Source organism: Bos mutus, chromosome 3, assembly GCF_027580195.1.
Source record: "Bos mutus isolate GX-2022 chromosome 3, NWIPB_WYAK_1.1, whole genome shotgun sequence".
NCBI classification, from domain to species: domain Eukaryota; kingdom Metazoa; phylum Chordata; class Mammalia; order Artiodactyla; family Bovidae; genus Bos; species Bos mutus.
The window spans coordinates 30,139,919-30,157,543 of record NC_091619.1 but is presented as its reverse complement, the minus strand read 5'-3'; the positions used below and the strand labels follow the sequence as shown (position 1 = coordinate 30,157,543).

Here is a 17,625-nt window from a genome sequence, read left to right as displayed (position 1 = left end):
GACTCGAAGGGGCGGGGCGGAACTTGGGGGCGGGGCCTGCGTGCTGCGTGCGTGCGCGTTCTGGAGGCTCCGCCGCCGCTGCTCTCGAGGCCGCTACCGCCGCCGTCGCCGCGTAGAGCCGGAGCAGGAGCCACGGCCGAGAGGAGGGAGGAGGAGGAGGAGGAGGTGGAGGAGGTGCCGGACCGGGGGGGTGAGTGAGGGGCGGGGAACCGGAGCCGGCCCCAGAGGGAGCGAGGGGCGCGGGTCGGACGAGTCCGGGCCGAGGCGGCTCCTGTCGCCGGTCAGTCCCCTGGCTCCCCCTTCCTCCTCCGTGTTCCCTCGGTGTCCGGGGCGGCGGCCCGGGGGCCTGGCCGGCGGGAGGGGCCAGGACTTGGGGAGGCCCGGCTGCCGCCACCGGGGCCGGAGCCAACCACGCCCGCGGACCGAGCCGGTCGACTGTGGCTGGGCCTGCGGGAGAGGGACGGGAGGGGCCCGGGCCGGGTGTGGGAGAGAAAGAGGACATTGTGTCCCCCACCCTCCAACTCCCCGAGGTGTCATGGCACAAGCCCATTTCCCTCTCCATCTCCCGGGACACTGTGCCCTCGCCCCTTGCTGCCTGAGAGAGGTACTAGATTGGACATCGCTTCATTTTTTTTCTTGCTTGTACCCTGACTAGTGTCAGCTCTTCTTTCAAACCCATTTCACCCTTTGGGGGGCACACGAAGAAGGGAGTTGGAGGGTTGGGTGAATTTTCTGACCTCGCTGGACTGCTGGAGAAGTGTGGGTAGACGGGAGCGGTGTCCTTTCTGTGTTCACTTGTCAGGGTTCGGGATCTCGCATTTCTTCATTCCCCTAGCGCACAGAGCTGACATCTTTACACCCCACTCCACCTCTCAGCCCCTTTCCCGCCCTCTGTCCCCCGCGTCTTCCGTAGCATGCCATGTGTTCGTCTTTTCGGCGTGGCCTTTCTTGGGTCTCTGCTTCCTCCCTGAATTTTGTTAGGGAAGAGGTCACCGTGTGATTCTTGTTTTCCTTCAGGCTGGACTGGTAGGAGTGTCTTTTTGCCCCCTTATTCAGGAAGTTAAGGACGGTGTCCTCAGCTGAATTGTGTAATTTACTGCTATGGGGAAAAGATGAGGGGAAGACATCAACTCACAGGGCTAAGAAGCAGAGTTTAGGGGACCTTTGGACCTCTTGGAAAAAGAACTAGCGTTCAGGAGTCATTCCATTTTGGGAGGGAAGACCATTCTGTCACTGCTTTGAAGGAAGTGGGGTATAAAAAGAAAGGGAATAACAGGGCAGGAGGTTAATGGGTCACAGCCGTACAGGTGGCCACAGTTTTCTGTCTGCTGGGTTTGAAGTGATTCTTTTTGTTTTTATCACAGTAAGAGTAAAGTATCAGCCTTTAGTTTTAACGTGAAGCTCCTACCTTCAAAAGCATGCTGAAGGGCAGTCTCAGAAGGGATGCTGCTGGAAACAGGATTTGGAAACTTTATTTTGGTTTCCTGTCACAGTGTGTGGGGGTGGGCACACGTGTGTGTAGTTTTTCTTTTCTTTTGATGTAACTGGTATCTGTGGATATTTTGACATAATAAGCACTAAATCAGGCCCTGAGCTCCTTTCTGTCTGTATTATGATTTCCTATACCACTTTCTGTTTGAAATTATATTTGTGTTCGCTGGATTTCTTTTTAGTCTGGTGTTTCAGTGAATCTTGTTTCCTATGTATTTTGAATTATGTGCTACAAAATATGGTTAAGTGTAAGGTGCTCAAAATCACACCATGCCCGGCACATGGTAGGCACTTGGTATTTCTTGAATGAAATGTGTTATTGCAAAGATGTGTCTTGGTTTTATATATTTTCTATCCTTTGAGAGGTAGCTCAAATTAGATTTCACTTCACTTCCAACATACAAAATAGTAATTATTAACCTTTTCTGGGCCACTGATACCTTTGAGAATATAATGAAATGCACATATAGACTCTCTCCTCAGGAAAGAAGTAATAGACATTTAGGTACAGAATTTTACATCTTTAGGGACTGTCTGAAGCCAACCATGGGTGCTTGTCTTAAATGTAAACTCTGAGTATTATTCAGTTCTATATTAAAAGTGTTCAGAAGCCTTTGTTCACTTTCTGTGTGACCTCAAGCATGAGTGTCTACCCTCACAGACTTATTTGGGTCTTTGGGAACAAGATTTTAAGACTCATTGTTATTAACAGTTTTATGGGAAAAGTTCTCATAATTCTAAACAAATGGCTTTGAGGGAGATAAGATTGTCATAGTCACTATTGACAGCTTAAAATCATAATCACGACTGACTTACATTTTTTGTTGTTTAAACTCGTTAGCAATATGATCACTAAAAAAGGTTCACAGATCATTTTTCCTATTCTCTCCCAAGTTTGTTTATATGCATGGTTTTTGGTGTAGTTAATAATTATTGTATCAGTATTCAGTATCTGTTTAACAAGTGCTTTTTAAACGCCTATTATGTGAATAAAACAAAGTCCTTGCTATCATGGAGTTTATATACTAATCAGGAGAGATGGGCCATAACCATATAAATACAGAATAAGTCCGATGGTAAGAAATATGCAGAAGAGTAAAGTGGGGTTAGAGGGTACAGAGAGTGGCAAGGAATGGTAGCCAGGGAAGACATGATGCTGGAGTAGAGACCTGAAGAAAGTGAGGAATTTATGCTCTCTAGGGGAAGAAGATAACAGGCAGAGACCACTCAGTGTACTTGGCCTTTTGGAGAAGGCCAGTAAGCAGGAGGGAAAATGAGAGAGCTTGAGATTAGAGAAGTGGCTGCGGCCACTGTAAAGCCTGTAGGCAGTGGTCTTGAATTTTACTTTGAATGAAATGGGAAACCACTGGAGGGTTTTGGGTAGAAGAGAGAACTGTTCTGACTTAAGTCTATGGGAACTGTTCTGGCTGCTATGTGAAAATCAACTTGGGGAAGGCAGCAGGGAGTGGAAGCAGAAAGACCAATTAGGAGGTTAATGTTCATTTTAAACCTTTTTGCATGGTTGCAAAATAGTCTGTCTGCCTGTTCTTGGGCATATAGATAGTTTCCTTTTCCCCTTATTGAAAATAACAATGAAACGAACACTTTTGTGTATGCAACATTTTCTTTCTTTTTTAATATTTCCTTGGAATTGATTTCCAGAAGGACTACTGAATCAAAGTATATAAATATACTTGTCTTCTTGGTGTATCTATTAATTCCTTCAGAGAGTAGTTTGTACTAAAGTGACAGCCACAGTTGTTGATCTGAAGTTTCATGCAATGTTACTTGAGTGAATATTATTTAATACTTAAACAATTTGAATTATAAAAAGAGACCTTTTAGATCATTAGGTTGAATTTTCCAGTAGCTCACATGAGTTCATAACGTTCGTTCAACTCTCTAACATTTTAATAACAGGGTGCTAATTGTTGGGGATAACAGTTGAATTAGACAGGGTCTCTGCCCTCAGGAAGTTTTATATTATGTCATAATTTGTGATCTCATAGTTAAATAACTTAAAATCTTGTCAGTGTTTACTATTACTCAAGAACTTTGTTAGTATATGGTTGGTGGTCTTTTATAAAGAATAGATATCCCAGTCAAGCACCTAATTTTTCATATTAGTTCTTTTTTTCTTATAAAAGGACTTTTCAATGGTATCAGCGATTAGGTTAATTTCTGTTTTGTATGTCTTTAGAATCTTAAATCTCTGATAGCCTCTGTTTTGTTCTTTGCAGTAAATTATGCAACTAGCACTTAGTTGAGGACTCTCACAGTTGAATTTTTAAATTGTTGTAATTCTTTGTAAGTTATTCAAAACACAGAGACTATTGTTTCTGTTAAGTCAACATTGCCTCTTTGAAATTTTATTTAGATTATGAGGAAGGATAGTATCAGTCTGTTTTAATAGAATTATACCATTGTGATGGCATTGCTCAGCATTTCTAATTCAGAAGTCTAAAAGGCTTGATTTGACATGAGCAGAAACTCCAGCATCTATAAAGCGAGTGGGCTGAGCCAATGGAGTTTACCTGCAAGCACCGAGCACTGTGTCTCACACGTGCTAGGGACCCAGCAAATGTCCATTGAACCTCATATAACCTCTAAGCTCCCAGTTCTAAAATTCTCATTTTAGAAGGTCAATAGAAATATCTTGTATAAAGCATTTATATCTTAATGTTGTGGTAAGTTTAAAATTGTGAACATAAACTTACTTCCTCCTAATGTTCCTTTCAAATTGAACTCATCAATTTTAAAAAGAGTTATGGCATATTGCCAAGTATTTTCTGCTCGTTCTGATGTCATATACTGCTATATGACTTAATGCCAAATTCATATCTTATGGAAATGATTACTGTTTAAAATAAAGATACTTAAGCTTTCTTATGTTACTGAGACAGATGAAGGGTCCATTTTTTTCCCTTTTGTTTGTGTCTGAAATTTGGAGATTACAAATGGTAGTTTTTTGTGCTTTTCACTTTCATATACAGAGAAAGTATTGGCCATTTTACATGTTGAATTTTTGTAATAGTGGTTATGAGTATGCAATGAAGGTTCACACATGCTCTCTCCAATCCTGTTTGCATTCAATTTTGAGATGACTGATTAAGAGAGTAGTTTGTTTCAGAGTTAAAAGATCCAGATTAGTATTGAACCTATAAATTTAGTTTATCACAGTGTTCTGATCCATTAAGCAGTTCAGCAGAGAACTGTGCCCTGCTCTCATTTCCACTTGAAAATAGGCCTTTTAGAGGTAAAAGGTGCAAAGGAAATTGTGTATGATGGTTAAGGTGGAGTTGAGATAGTGTACTTTTGTTAAGTGGTCTAAAAACCATCCTTTTATTATAATTTTTCAGAAGTACATGATATACACATGGAGGATTAAATATGTTCTATGAAATTATTTTCAATTATTAGACTAATAGCTTTTTTTTAAAGTTCTAATGACTTATTTAGGCTGTATAAATTTAGATTAGATAAATCTGGAAAAGAAGATTTCTTTGCATATCCAGTTTTTCCAGGGATAGAGATAGTTTCCTATCTCCACCCTATTTATTTAGTTCACATTGATAAGAGAGTGGTTCAAAGTGTGGAATGGTAAAATTAACCAAATTTAGGATTAAATGCATAATTCTTTGTTTGGTTTCAGAATATATTTAAATTAGGCTATATCTCATAAGGATAGGAATGTACTAAACTACACTAAGTCCATTCTAAAGGAGATCAGCCCTGGGTGTTCTTTGGAAGGAATGATGCTAAAGCTGAAACTCCAGTACTTTGGCCACCTCATGTGAAGAGTTGACTCATTGGAAAAGACTCTGATGCTGGGAGGGATTGGGGGCAGGAGGAGAAGGGGACGACAGAGGATGAGATGGCTGGATGGCATCACTGACTCGATGGACACTGTGTGTGTTCACTCACACAGTCTGAGTGAACTCTGGGAGATGGTGATGGACAGGGAGGCCTGGCGTGCTGTGATTCATGGGGTCGCAAAGAGTCAGACACAACTGAGTGACTGAACTGAAACTACACATAACTGATAAAAGACACTGTTGGATTAATTAAAGCTTGAGATGACTTTGAATCCACAAGTACATATGTATGCCTGTAACATGCATGGTTGTTTGCAGTGCTATGTTATACTCACTCAGAACTGTAGCTTAGTTATCAGTGACAAAAGTATAAAGTTGAAGAGACACAAAAAACTGGGTACAACTGTTTCTTTGGACAAAGCCCAGATGCCACTTATATAAGATTCTAAGTAATAGTAGGAATTCTTATTGCAGACTGAACATTTCAGATCTGTCAAATGTGTGATCCAGAGAGTAAATTCATTCACTATTTTTCGTGATATTTTTAAATTCATAGTCATTCTGTTCTAGACAAGTATTGTATAGAATATTAAGCAAGCAACCATAACTTAATTATTTTAGCAGCTGACATTTAACACTAATCTTTGGGTTTTATGTAGTTTTCAGTGTCTATCCCAAATCATTGATGTCTTTTAAACTACCTTTTAAATTTCATTGTGTAGTTGTGGAAATATTGCATAATTTCATTAATAGATTTCAGATTCAGCCATTGAACAGATGTGTGAGTGACCCAGTATTAGGCTGTTTGATGGAAACTGAGACGTGGGGATGTAATTTCTACTCTAAGGAATTTATTATAGTCTAGTAATTTATTTTGTTTGCCAGAACCTGACATATGTTTTATAAATAAATGTTGTGTTTTCATGATTGAGTAAAAATAGAACAATACTCATTTTCTAAGTAAAATCTTTGTGATATTTTAATTCTCTTTCAGTTGCTAACAACTATTTCTGTGGTCTTATTTTCTAACAGCTTTTTAGTATTCGAGCAAACCAGACTCCCATTGGTTAAAGTATATAGTAAAATAAGAATTGCTTGTTCAACTACCTATTTTACTTCAGTTGGTCTTTTTTTTTCCAAATTGCTTTTCTGCATATACGCTACATTGTAGGTAAGTTTTTTCCTGGTTCAGCTAACAGTTTTAATTCTAATGTTTAATGTGAGACGTTTTGGAGGTTTTTTTTTTTTTTTGGAAGGACAGCTTAATATTTTTTCTACAATGATTAAAATCATCCTGTGCCACTGAAGTGAGCTATCCACTAAAATAAAAGATAGTAGTCAAATGCATCAGTGTGCATTTTTAGTGATGTTGTTGGTAGTTTGCCAGCTTTATTTTCAAGTTCCTCCCAGACCTAACTGTGATGTGCTTATAAGGCAACAGCAGTATATTTAGTCAATTTGTGAAATGAGAATAGTTTTTCTGGTTTTTCCATTTTGCATGTTTTGAGTTAGGATTAATTGGACATTTATTATCCTCAATAGGCATACAATAAAAGTTCATTTAACTGTGGTGCTTTCTGCTGGAGTATTGGCTGACTTTTAGATAGCCTTGTGTGATTTCATGAGTACTACTGAGTTTTGGATGACATTCTTTATACAGTCTAAAAGTACAAGTAAGCCTAATAAAAGCTGGAAGGAAAACAAGTTTGATGCTTTCTTTGCAGTAGGAAGTGTAGTTTCTACTCCATGCAATATGCCCTTGTTTGTTTCAGGGCCATATTTCAGAGGTTGCTGCTGCTAAGTCACTTCAGTTGTGTCCAACTCTGTGTGACCCCATAGACGGCAGCCCACCAGGCTCCCCCGTCCCTGGGATTCTCCAGGCAAGAACACTGGAGTGGGTTGCCATTTCCTTCCCCAGTGCATAAAAGTGAAAAGTGAAAGTGAAGTTGCTCAGTTGTGTCCGACCCTCAGCAACCCCATGGACTTCAGCCTACCAGGCTCCTCCGTCCATGGGATTCTCCAGGCAAGAGTACTGGAGTGGGGTGCCATTGCCTTCTCCGATATTTCAGGGTTATAACTGCTTAAACCTTTTTTCTTGTTTAAGCTAATTCATGTTCATTGTGGTGGCAAATTTTGAAAAGAGCGTAAATGTAAAGAAGAAATTGAAGATTACCCATAAACCTATCGCCCAGAGATAATTTCTACAAACATTTCGATTTACGTTTTTTTAGTTCTCCTTTCTTACTTCTTTTTTAAAAAAAAAAAAAAAAAACTCTGAAATTATACTTCTGTAAATGTGGTTTTACCCCTGCTTTTATCTCTGAACAGGTTATTGTTCTCCTAGTGTGGGACTCTTAGGTTGATCTTTATAATACTACTATTTTAAATAACACTGGGACAGACATTTTTGTACATTTATCCTTGATTGCATCTTTTTTTTTTTTTTTTTTTTTTCTAATTTTCCTTTACGGTAGATTCCCAGAAGTGGAATAACTGGATCAAAGGGTGGTTACCCTGTGTATGAACGTGTGTCTCTCTGCACCTTAAATGGCATTGAGTAGGTCAGTTTTTACAGTCTTTGCCAATTTGAAAGATACCAGTTACAGGTCTTGGGTGGTGATCACAAAATCCTCATATTATTAATAATCTGTAAAAACATCAAAGGGTATGATTATTAATTTGTAGTCATCTTTGAAAAAGTTTCTTAGAATGAATTTCTTTGAAAATATTTTAGTAAAAGTAATCTTTGTGACAAAAAAGATGTTCCTTGACATTACAGTTTCAGTATTCTTCTTCTCTTCAAAAGAAATAGTATTTAATCTTCTCCCTTTACTAAAATAACAGACATGATAAGGCTTATTTTATAGTGTGTAGTAAGTAGAAATATGTAAAACTAAATTATTTCAGATAGAGAAGAGGGATAGTCACATGATTCAGACTTAAAAAAAAACCCTCAAACTACACAACTTAGTGTTTAGAGCAATAGCTGTAGAGTTAAGCAGCCTGTGTTGAAATCCTTGCTTTGCCACTTACTCAGTGTATGATTTGAGGCAACTTACTGAGTATACAGTTTGAGGATAACTACTAAATATATATAGTTTGATGTTTTTGAGCTTTGGGTTTCTCATCTGTAAAAGGAGAATAATAATACCTACTTTATAGGATTGTTGAGAGGATTGGAAATACTGTTTAAGACTGCTGAGCACATAGTAGGCATTTAATAAAAGCTGGCAGTTGTTGGCTTTGAAAATTTGGGGCCAGTTTTGCTGGGCGGGGCAGAACATATCTTTTGTATGTGTCCTTATTTACATAAATAAATGCAGAGATGCAAAGGGGCCTTAAGCAGTGGCAGCTGAGAGGGAGTGGTGAACATTCTTTGTGTGGTAGGAATGACATGAGCCAAGATAGAAAGTTCAGGACAAGTTGGAGGACAGAAGATTGATTTGACAGAAGCCTAGGCGTGTATAATTAGAAAATAATGGCAGTAAGGGCATCAAGATTGATCGGGACTATGGAAGTCATCGAGTGCTAGGTTGAGAAGTATAGGCTTTATGTGGGAGCACAGGAAGTTTTGATATGAGGAATGAGATCCTATCAGAGCATTCATCTTTTGAAAATGAATCTAGATGCAGAGTACAGAATGAATTGAGGAAGAAAGAGACTGAAGACAGGGAGACTGGTTTAAACACACAGGAGCATTTAATCTCCTTTTACTAAAATAAACATGAGAGGTAAGCCAAGATCTGAGAGTTTAACAGAAAACAAGAGGAAAGGTTTGGGGGGGTGTTGCTGGGAATCAACCATTGTGAAGATCTCTAGATCTTCAGATATATCCAGTTTGGAGATGAAATTCAAAAGAGTCTGAGTCTAATGAATAGGCTATATAGAGTTAGGTGTGTAACCTCTGAGAGAAAATAGGACCCTGGTTGTACGCTGTGTTCGTTGCTGAGTTTTTTTAAAAAATTGATCGGTAAAAGATTCCTGTTTTTTAATCAGTAAAAAGCATATGTTTATGCTATTTCTTTGATAAATATATAGTCTCCTACAGAAATTTACTTATCTAGCATTTTGAGTTCTTAGCTAACAGAGAATCCTCACTTTTAGACATATTTCTGGAGAAGACGATGGCACCCCACTCCAGTACTCTTGCCTGGAAAATCCCATGGACGGGGGAGCCTGGTGGGCTGCCATCTATGGGGTCGCACAGAGTCGGACACGACTGACACGACTTAGCAGCAGCAGCAGCAGCAGCTGGCGATATTATCTTAAAATAGGGCTTCCATGGTGGCTCAGATGATAGAAAGTCTGCCTGCAGTGTGGGAGATCTGGGTTTGATCCCTGGGTTGGGAAGATGAAGGAAATGGCAACCCACTCCAGTATTATTATTGCCTGGAGAATTCCATGGACAGAGGAGCCTGGCAGGTTACATAGTCTGTGGGGTTGCAAAGAGTATGACACAATTGAGCAACTTCACTTTCTTTCTATCTTAAAATACTTAACTGTAAGGTAAAATTCTCCTATATGTGGTTTTCCAGCTTTCATGAATGTAACTGGACTTTAGAAACATCAGTTTTGTGAGCAGAAGTGATGAAAAGTGAAGTATAGCTTCTTATTAAGCGGCTTATAATGTTGAAGACAGTGAAATATGGAACAGCAAAAAATAGGAAATTAAGTACATGATCTTTAGAAAAAATAACACTTTCAGTACTTTTTAATTACAAAAAAAGAGCAAATGCCATTCTTAGCCATTCTGGTACCTGCTTCTAGCTCTATGCTAGCTGTGCTTTCCACTTGGTTGAATACTGTGTAAGCAAGTTAGCCTAAAGATTGATATTAATATTTCTTTTTGACTGAGAGGTAAACTCACATGAGCTGTGAATTATCTGCTTACTGTCTCCTTTTATGTTACCAGTTGGGAAAAGAAACAACCTCCAATTTTAAAAAAGTAAATACAGGTTTGTGTTACATTCAGGATGTTTGCATTTTTAAACCATTGAGTTTTATACCTTTTCTTAATGTTTCTTTTAGTTTCCAAATATTTTCTAAACTCAGAAATAAACTCATTATTATTTTTATTCACATCTCTCCACTTTACAAGTATCCTTGAAACTATTTTTAAATTAATAAGCAAATGTAGCATATAGTATTGGGGATTATATGTTTGTTTGTTTGTTTGTTTTCCACAAACACTTGCTTTTCTCATATAAGCCCAGGTCTGGTGAACTGTGTGATTATTTCTTTTACTAGAGACCTCAGATGGTCAAAGCAGGGATTTAATGTCTCAAGCTATAAGATTCCAGTTGACTCTGTTTTGAATTGATTTGAAGATATTTATGTTTGTCAACCAAAATCAGAACTACAGTGATTTTCCTCAGACTGATCCCTCTTTTCCTTCCTTCCTTCTCTTCTGTCATAGCTGAGAACAGGATCTTCCCTGATTTGGGCCGTGCTGACACTGTCACTGTGATGTCAGCTATGGCTTCCCAGTCTGTACTTCTTACATTCTTAGAAGCATTCTTGCTTCTTGGCAGGAAAAATGTTATTAGATTGAGTGGCTAGCAGCTCATGGTATATTATTATAAGAAAAGTCAGTTTTAAACGTCAGACTGCAATAAAGCTAAAATTAAAAAAAGAAAATTTACTGAGTTTTTGCATGAGGTGACCTATGAGGTGTGTGAAACATGAATAGATTTGCATATTTTTCTATCCCAAAGGATTGTCATAAAAGAAAATAAAGCCCACTGGTTGAATATTGTGTACATTTCTTACTCTTTTTTTAATCAAAAGAACATTATTTCTTATTCCTTTTGAATGAGCAGTTTTAAATGCTAAATAAGTTCTTAACAAAGAAATCATAGACCTTCCCCAGAATAATCTTAAACAGTTTGGCTGGTTAGCCAACAAATATTTATTGAGTGATTATTGGTTACCTGGTACTATTTTAGGAACTGGAGATAGGGCAATGAGTAGACTGGTCATGTGGAATTCTTTATACCAGTGGGGTTTGGTGGTTTTGGAGAGAAACAGTAAATAAATAAATAAGTGAACAGATAATTTAAGAGGTCACAGATGCTATGAAGAAGCCATAACAAGAAGAAATGATACTGATGTAAGGGTTTAGATTGAGTGCTGAGGAAAAAATTCCCTGATGATATTTATTCTGATACCTCAGTCACAAAAAGCCAGACATGTGATGATCAGCAAGAAAAGTTAACCAGACAAGAGGGCCAGTTGGTGTAAAAGCCCTAAAGTAGGAAGCAGCTAGTCATGACTGACGAGTGGTAAGCTGAGGGGAGACTGCTAGATGAAGTTGGCAAGGGACAGATCACATAAATCTCTGGTGAAGGGTTTGGATTTTGTTTTTATAAAAACAAAGGAAGTTCACAGGATAGCACTACCTACCTTTATAGATAAATATGTACAACTTTTGATTTTGAAGATGGGGTTACTAATGAATCTGGCTGAAACAAATTTGCAGGGTAACCAGTATTTTTCCAGATGCAGAAAATCACTAACTTATACATAAATTGTGTTTCCCCCAGGGGTCTGCAGAAATAAGAATCAGTTCAGTTCAGTTCAGTTCAGTTGCTCAGTCGTGTCCGACTCTTTGCGACCCCATGAATCGCAGCACGCCAGGCCTCCCTGTCCATCACCAACTCCCGGAGTTCACCCAGACTCACGTCCATCGAGTCAGTGATGCCATCCAGCCATCTCATCCTCTGTCGTTCCCTTCTCCTCCTGCCCCCAATCCCTCCCAGCATCAGAGTCTTTTCCAATGAGTCAGCTCTTCGCATGAGGTGGCCAGAGTACTGGAGTTTCAGCTTTAGCATCATTCCTTCCAAAGATTTTTAATGCTGCAAAAAGCCTAGTATTTGCTCTCAGTAGACTTATACAGGTGAAATACTATGTATCTTTGGCCAGTAATTATATTAACTCAAATCTTTGGGACTAATCGCCACACTATCCTTACCATACAGTGCGGTGATTTGCAGGCTGTTAATGAAATGAAACATTGTGCTTATGCCTCAGGAACCCAGCATTGAGTTTCATTAGTTTTTATGTCTTTGACAGTTTGAGGGTTCTTATTAGCCATTATATATCTGGTTAATAAAATATCAGTGCATTTGATAGACAAAAGTCTTTGAAGACCTGGAATCTGTGGAGAATAAACGATTTTTCATAGTTAGGTTGAGAACTACTGATAAATGTCCCAATCTCTAGAGAGACTTATAAGGAAAAGGGAACTTTTTTTTTTTTGGAAGGTAAAGCCCTTACATCCCATTTCTTCTGCATATCAAATCTGTGAAATAAGTATTGTTCATTTTTTGAAGATGATGAAACCCAAAGTAATTATATATATGAAAATTCACAAACTCTTTTTAAAAATTTTATTTATTTGTTTTTGGCTGCACTGGGTCTTCATTGTTGCATGCTGGCTTTCTCTAATTGCGGCAATTGGGAGCTACTCTTCTTTGGGGTGCACAGGCTTCTCATTGGGGTAGCTTCTCTTCTTGCAGAGCATGGGCTCTAGGTGTTCAGGATTCAGAGTTGTGGCATGCAGGCTCAGTATTTATGGCCGGTGGGCTCTAGAGTGCGGGCTCAGTAGCTGTGCATGGGCTTACTTTCTCCGCAGCACGTGGAATCTTCCCAAACCAGAGATCACACCCATGTCCCATGTGCTTGAAGGTTGATTCTTATCCACTGTGCCACCACAGAAGTCCCACAAACTCTTAATTGTGGAGGATAATGTTGACAGCAAACTTTCAGAAGAAAGAATTGCTGCAATACGAAGCACAAAATAAGAGGCCGGTAAATCTTTGTGTTTTGCTTGTATGCAAACATGAATGAATGAGTAGGCGAATGACAGAAGACTGCCTCTCTCCCTCTAATCTTCAGTGCAGCACTCTCTTTTTCTTTTAGATGAGTCTAGAAAACTCTTCAGAAATAATTGACTTCACCTATGTTTTTCCTCTGCAAAACTCTTACTTCCCCATAAGGCTTAAATTGCTTAAAATAAATCACACATTAAAAATTCTAAGGAGAGAAATAAAGACCAGAAACCCAGAAAGTGTAATTTTCACTAAGATTTTGACTACTCAAGTAGTCCCTGATGTTTTCAGCTTAAAGGAAATTTGCTCTAGATCTTTCCATTTGTATTCAGGATATCATCATCTTTTGGTTCTGTTTGTATCACTTAAATTTTAACTGTTTAAAAGCTTAGTTTTTTGAAATGAACAACAGTAATCAAACTGTTTATGCAGCCAACATGTGTTGTTCATCTAATCTCTGTTTCATTGTGGGGGAAGTATGTGTGTATTTCTGTCTTCTGCTAGTATATCATTGGAGAAGGAACTGGCAACCCACTCCAGTGTTCTTGCCTGGAAAATCCCATGGACAGAGGAGCCTGGTGGGCTACAGTCCATGGGGTCTTAAAGAGTCGGACACGACTGAGTGACTAAACCACCACCACCACTAGTATATCATCGTGTGTGATTTGTTCAGAAATATGATCCAGTAATTTGGGGGCATTTAATGGTTAGTAGGGTTAAAAAAATTACATAATGGGACTTTTTTCTCCAACTGATATTAATACTCAGGCAGAACAGCAGTATGAGATCTAACCTTTCAAAAGTTTCTAACCTCTCAAATAAATTAATATCTTAATTAATTAAGTTTAGAGTACATTTAAATGATCTCACACACTAGTAAAGTAATGTTCAAAATTCTCCAAGCCAGGCTTCAACAGTACGTGAACCATGAACTTCTACATGTTCAAACTGGATTTAGAAAAAGCAGAGGAACCAGAGATCAAATTGCCAAAATGCATTGGATCATTGAAAAAGCAAGAGAGTTCCAGAAAGACATCTACTTCTGCTTTATTGACTACGCCAAAGCCTTTGACTGTGTGGATCACAACAAACTGTGGAAAATTCTCAAGAGATGGGAATACCAGACCACCTGACCTGCCTCTTGAGAGATCTGTATGCAGGTCAGGAAACAACAGTTAGAACTGGACATGGAACCACAGAGTTCCAAATCGAGAAAGGAGTATGTCAAGGCTGTATATTGTCACCCTGCTTATTTAACTTATATGCAGAGTACATCATGAAAAACACTGGGCTGGGTGAAGCACAAGCTGGAATCAAGATTGCCGGGAGAAATAATCAATAACCTCAGATATGCAGATGACACTGCCCTTATGGCAGAAAGCAAAGAAGAACTAAAAAGCCTCTTAATGAAAGTAAAAGAGGAGAGTGAAACAGTTGGCTTAAAACTCAAAATTCAGAAAACTAAGATCATGGCGTCTGGTCCCATCACTTCATGGCAAATAGATGGGGAAAAAATGAAAACAGTGAGAGACTTTATTTTCTTGGGCTCCAAAATCACTGCAGATGGTGACTGTAACCATGAAATTCAAAGATGCTTGCTCCTTGGAAGAAAAGTTATCTAGACAGCATATTAAATCTAGACAGCATATTAAAAAGCAGAGACATTACTTTGCCTTAGCAAAGGTCCATCTAGTCACAGCTATGGTTTTTCCAGTAGTCATGTATGGATTTGAGAGTTGGACTAGAAAGAAAGCTGAGCACCAAAGAATTGATGCTTTTGAACTGTCGTGTTGGAAAAGACTCTTGAGAGCCCCTTGGACAGCAAGGAGATCCAACCAGTCCATCCTAAAGGAAATCAGTCCTGAATATTCATTGGAAGGACTGATGCTGAGGCTGAAGCTCCAATACTTTAGCCACCTGATGTGAAGAACTGATTCATTGGTAAAGACCCTGATGCTGGGAAGGATTGAAGGCAGGAGGAGAAGGGGACGACAGAGGATGAGATGGTTGGATGGCATCACCGACTCAATGGACATGAGTTTGAGTAAACTTTGGGAGTTGGTGATGGACAGGGAGGCCTGGCGTGCTGCAGTCCATAGGGTCACAAAGAGTCAGACACACCTGAGCGACTGAACTGAACTAAAGTGGACATTTAAATGAATTCTTAATAGGAATGGATACTTAAGAGATGAAAATAGTTGCTGATAATCGAGAGATTAAAAGAAACTATTTTAGTGGAGGGTTGCAAAAGGGAAAGAAATCTAATAAGGATTTTCTATAAGGGAATGGATAACACATGGAAGTTGTTTTGCTGGACTGTGGAAAAGAAATTTATTTTCACCTAAAGAGAAAAGAAAGGAAATTGATGAAATGAGGGCTATTCGGAGATAAATTAACATTGAAGAATAGAAAGAACACTTTAGGTTAGACACGGTGGCCTAGAGGGACCTTCTGAGAGGATATGACGAATCTCACCATTTTGGCAGTATCACTACTTCGTGCAGGATGGGATCTGTCTTGTTGGTTTGGGTCTGAAGTACAATAAACCTGGACAGAGTGAAGAGCCTTGTTTTTGTGAAGATGGGACATATTTTTAAATTTGTTTCTAGTAGTTTGAGACTAAGGTTATAATATGGGTCTATAAAAGATAACTTTATGTGATATTTTGGTTCTTGGTATCCTCAAAGTGCTCTTTTTGTAGGTTTTTAGGGGCTAGATTTCTGTATGAGTTTTCAACTGCTCTACTGTTATATTCTGCTGCTCTTTATTTTAATCATATAATCAGTTTAGTAATGACATGCGTAACCCCTTGGCATGAAATTTTCATGCTTCAGAAAATTGTTTTGCATATAAAGTACAAGCAACAATTTGCCTGTTGATGTGTATATCTAAAAGTTGGTGTAAGTGAAACTTTCATACATTACTTAGGAATATTAGATTAATTTAAGAAAAACCATGGACAAGTGAGCTGGAGGGTGAATCTTATGTCTCAGACCCACTTTTATTTGTTTAGATCTTCAGATACTAGGTTATTTCGATGATGTTTCTTTTATATCCATATGACAGATCTGGAATTTAAGTAACTCGTAACTGGAGAAATAGTTCAGTTCAGTTCAGTCGCTCAGTTGTGTCTGACTCTTTGCGACCCCATGAATCACAGCACGCCAAGCCTCCCTGTCCATCACCAACTCCTGGAGTTCACCCAGACTCGTGTCCATCGAGTCGGTGATGCCATCCAGCCGTCTCATCCTCTGTCGTCCCCTTCTCCTCCTGCCCCCAGTCCCTCCCAGCATCAGGGTCTTTTCCAATGAGTCAGCTCTTCGCATGAGGTGGCCAAAGTATTGGAGTTTCATCTTCAACATCAGTCCTTCCAAGATATACTCTTTAAAAGAAAAGTTCCTGTGCCTTTTGAATATCGAGTTTCACACATGGGACGAACTATGTGAAACATTTTGAATTTTAAATAGTAACTTCTTACTGCTATTTAAATATGGTTTTTACATGGAAAAAGTGACAGCCTTATAGTTTAAGTACCAACCAAAATCTGCAGTTGAAACCATCGTTAGGAAGGTTTTAGGTGATGGAGTCATTCTGTTATTCCTGTTATGCTTTAGAATTGTACTGCTGGCATCAGTAGAACAAGCTTGGGATGGTGTCACCACTAGTGCCATCTGCTTGAGTTATATGTAAGCAGTAGGCCTTAAGCATTGGATATAAAGAATCATTGCTTTGTGGTGTTCCAGGCTGGCTCTGTTTAGGTTCAACTGTACTGGGTTGAGCTTGTGTCTACATGGACTGTCACATTTTTGATCTTTGGCAACCATAACGTTTCCATAACTATGTATGGAATACATAATATATGTATGTATTAATGCTTTCTGTGTGTTGGTGTGCTGAAGACGGACAAGTGAGGTTTTTTAGTAATGTAGAAAATGCCTATTTAATGAGTAAAAATTTTTAAATGATTGTTTTTTTAAAGCATTCAAGTACTTGAAAAAGAGAAATGACTCTATGTGAAGGACCAACTGTCCCCCCTCCACCTTGTGGTTAATTTTCACGATATAAGAAACTTCTTTTTCAATCCTATAAGCCAGTGTTTTATAGAAAGTCAGTCATATAATGTGCTTCCCAGGTGATGTGGTAAAGAATCTGCTGCCAGTGCAGGAGATGCAGGAGACGTGGGTTCAGTCCCTCAGTCAGGAAGATCCCCTGGAGTAGGAAATGGCAACCCATTCCAGTATTCTTGCCTGGAAAATTCCATAGACGGAGGAGCCTGGCAGGCTACAGTCCACGGGCTGGTAGAGTCAGATATACTGAACGCCCATGTACATGCACACACACACAGTCATATAGCATTTGTCCACACCATTTAAAAAAAGGCACTTTTGTTAGAGAGAAAAAGTTGATTAACAGTGTTTATGTAGTACGATTTCAGTTCTTATTTTTACAAGTTCCTATTCATATGTAGAATGTAGGTGAAAAGGAAACAT

At 38.9% G+C, this 17,625-nt stretch overlaps 1 protein-coding gene across 2 annotated transcripts in view; it reads left to right on the top strand.

The window, feature by feature from the left end:
- Positions 1-62: 62 nt before the first annotated feature.
- The window catches only part of RAP1A (RAP1A, member of RAS oncogene family), an 82,303-nt gene continuing 64,740 nt past the window's right edge, over positions 63-17,625 (top strand). The window contains exon 1 of one of the 2 annotated variants that reach the window (XM_070367504.1): positions 63-190. The gene's annotated coding sequence lies outside the window, so the exon portion shown is untranslated. Of the gene's footprint in view, positions 191-585; positions 605-17,625 lie in introns of those variants that run through there. The other variant, XM_070367505.1, reaches the window with a different exon arrangement.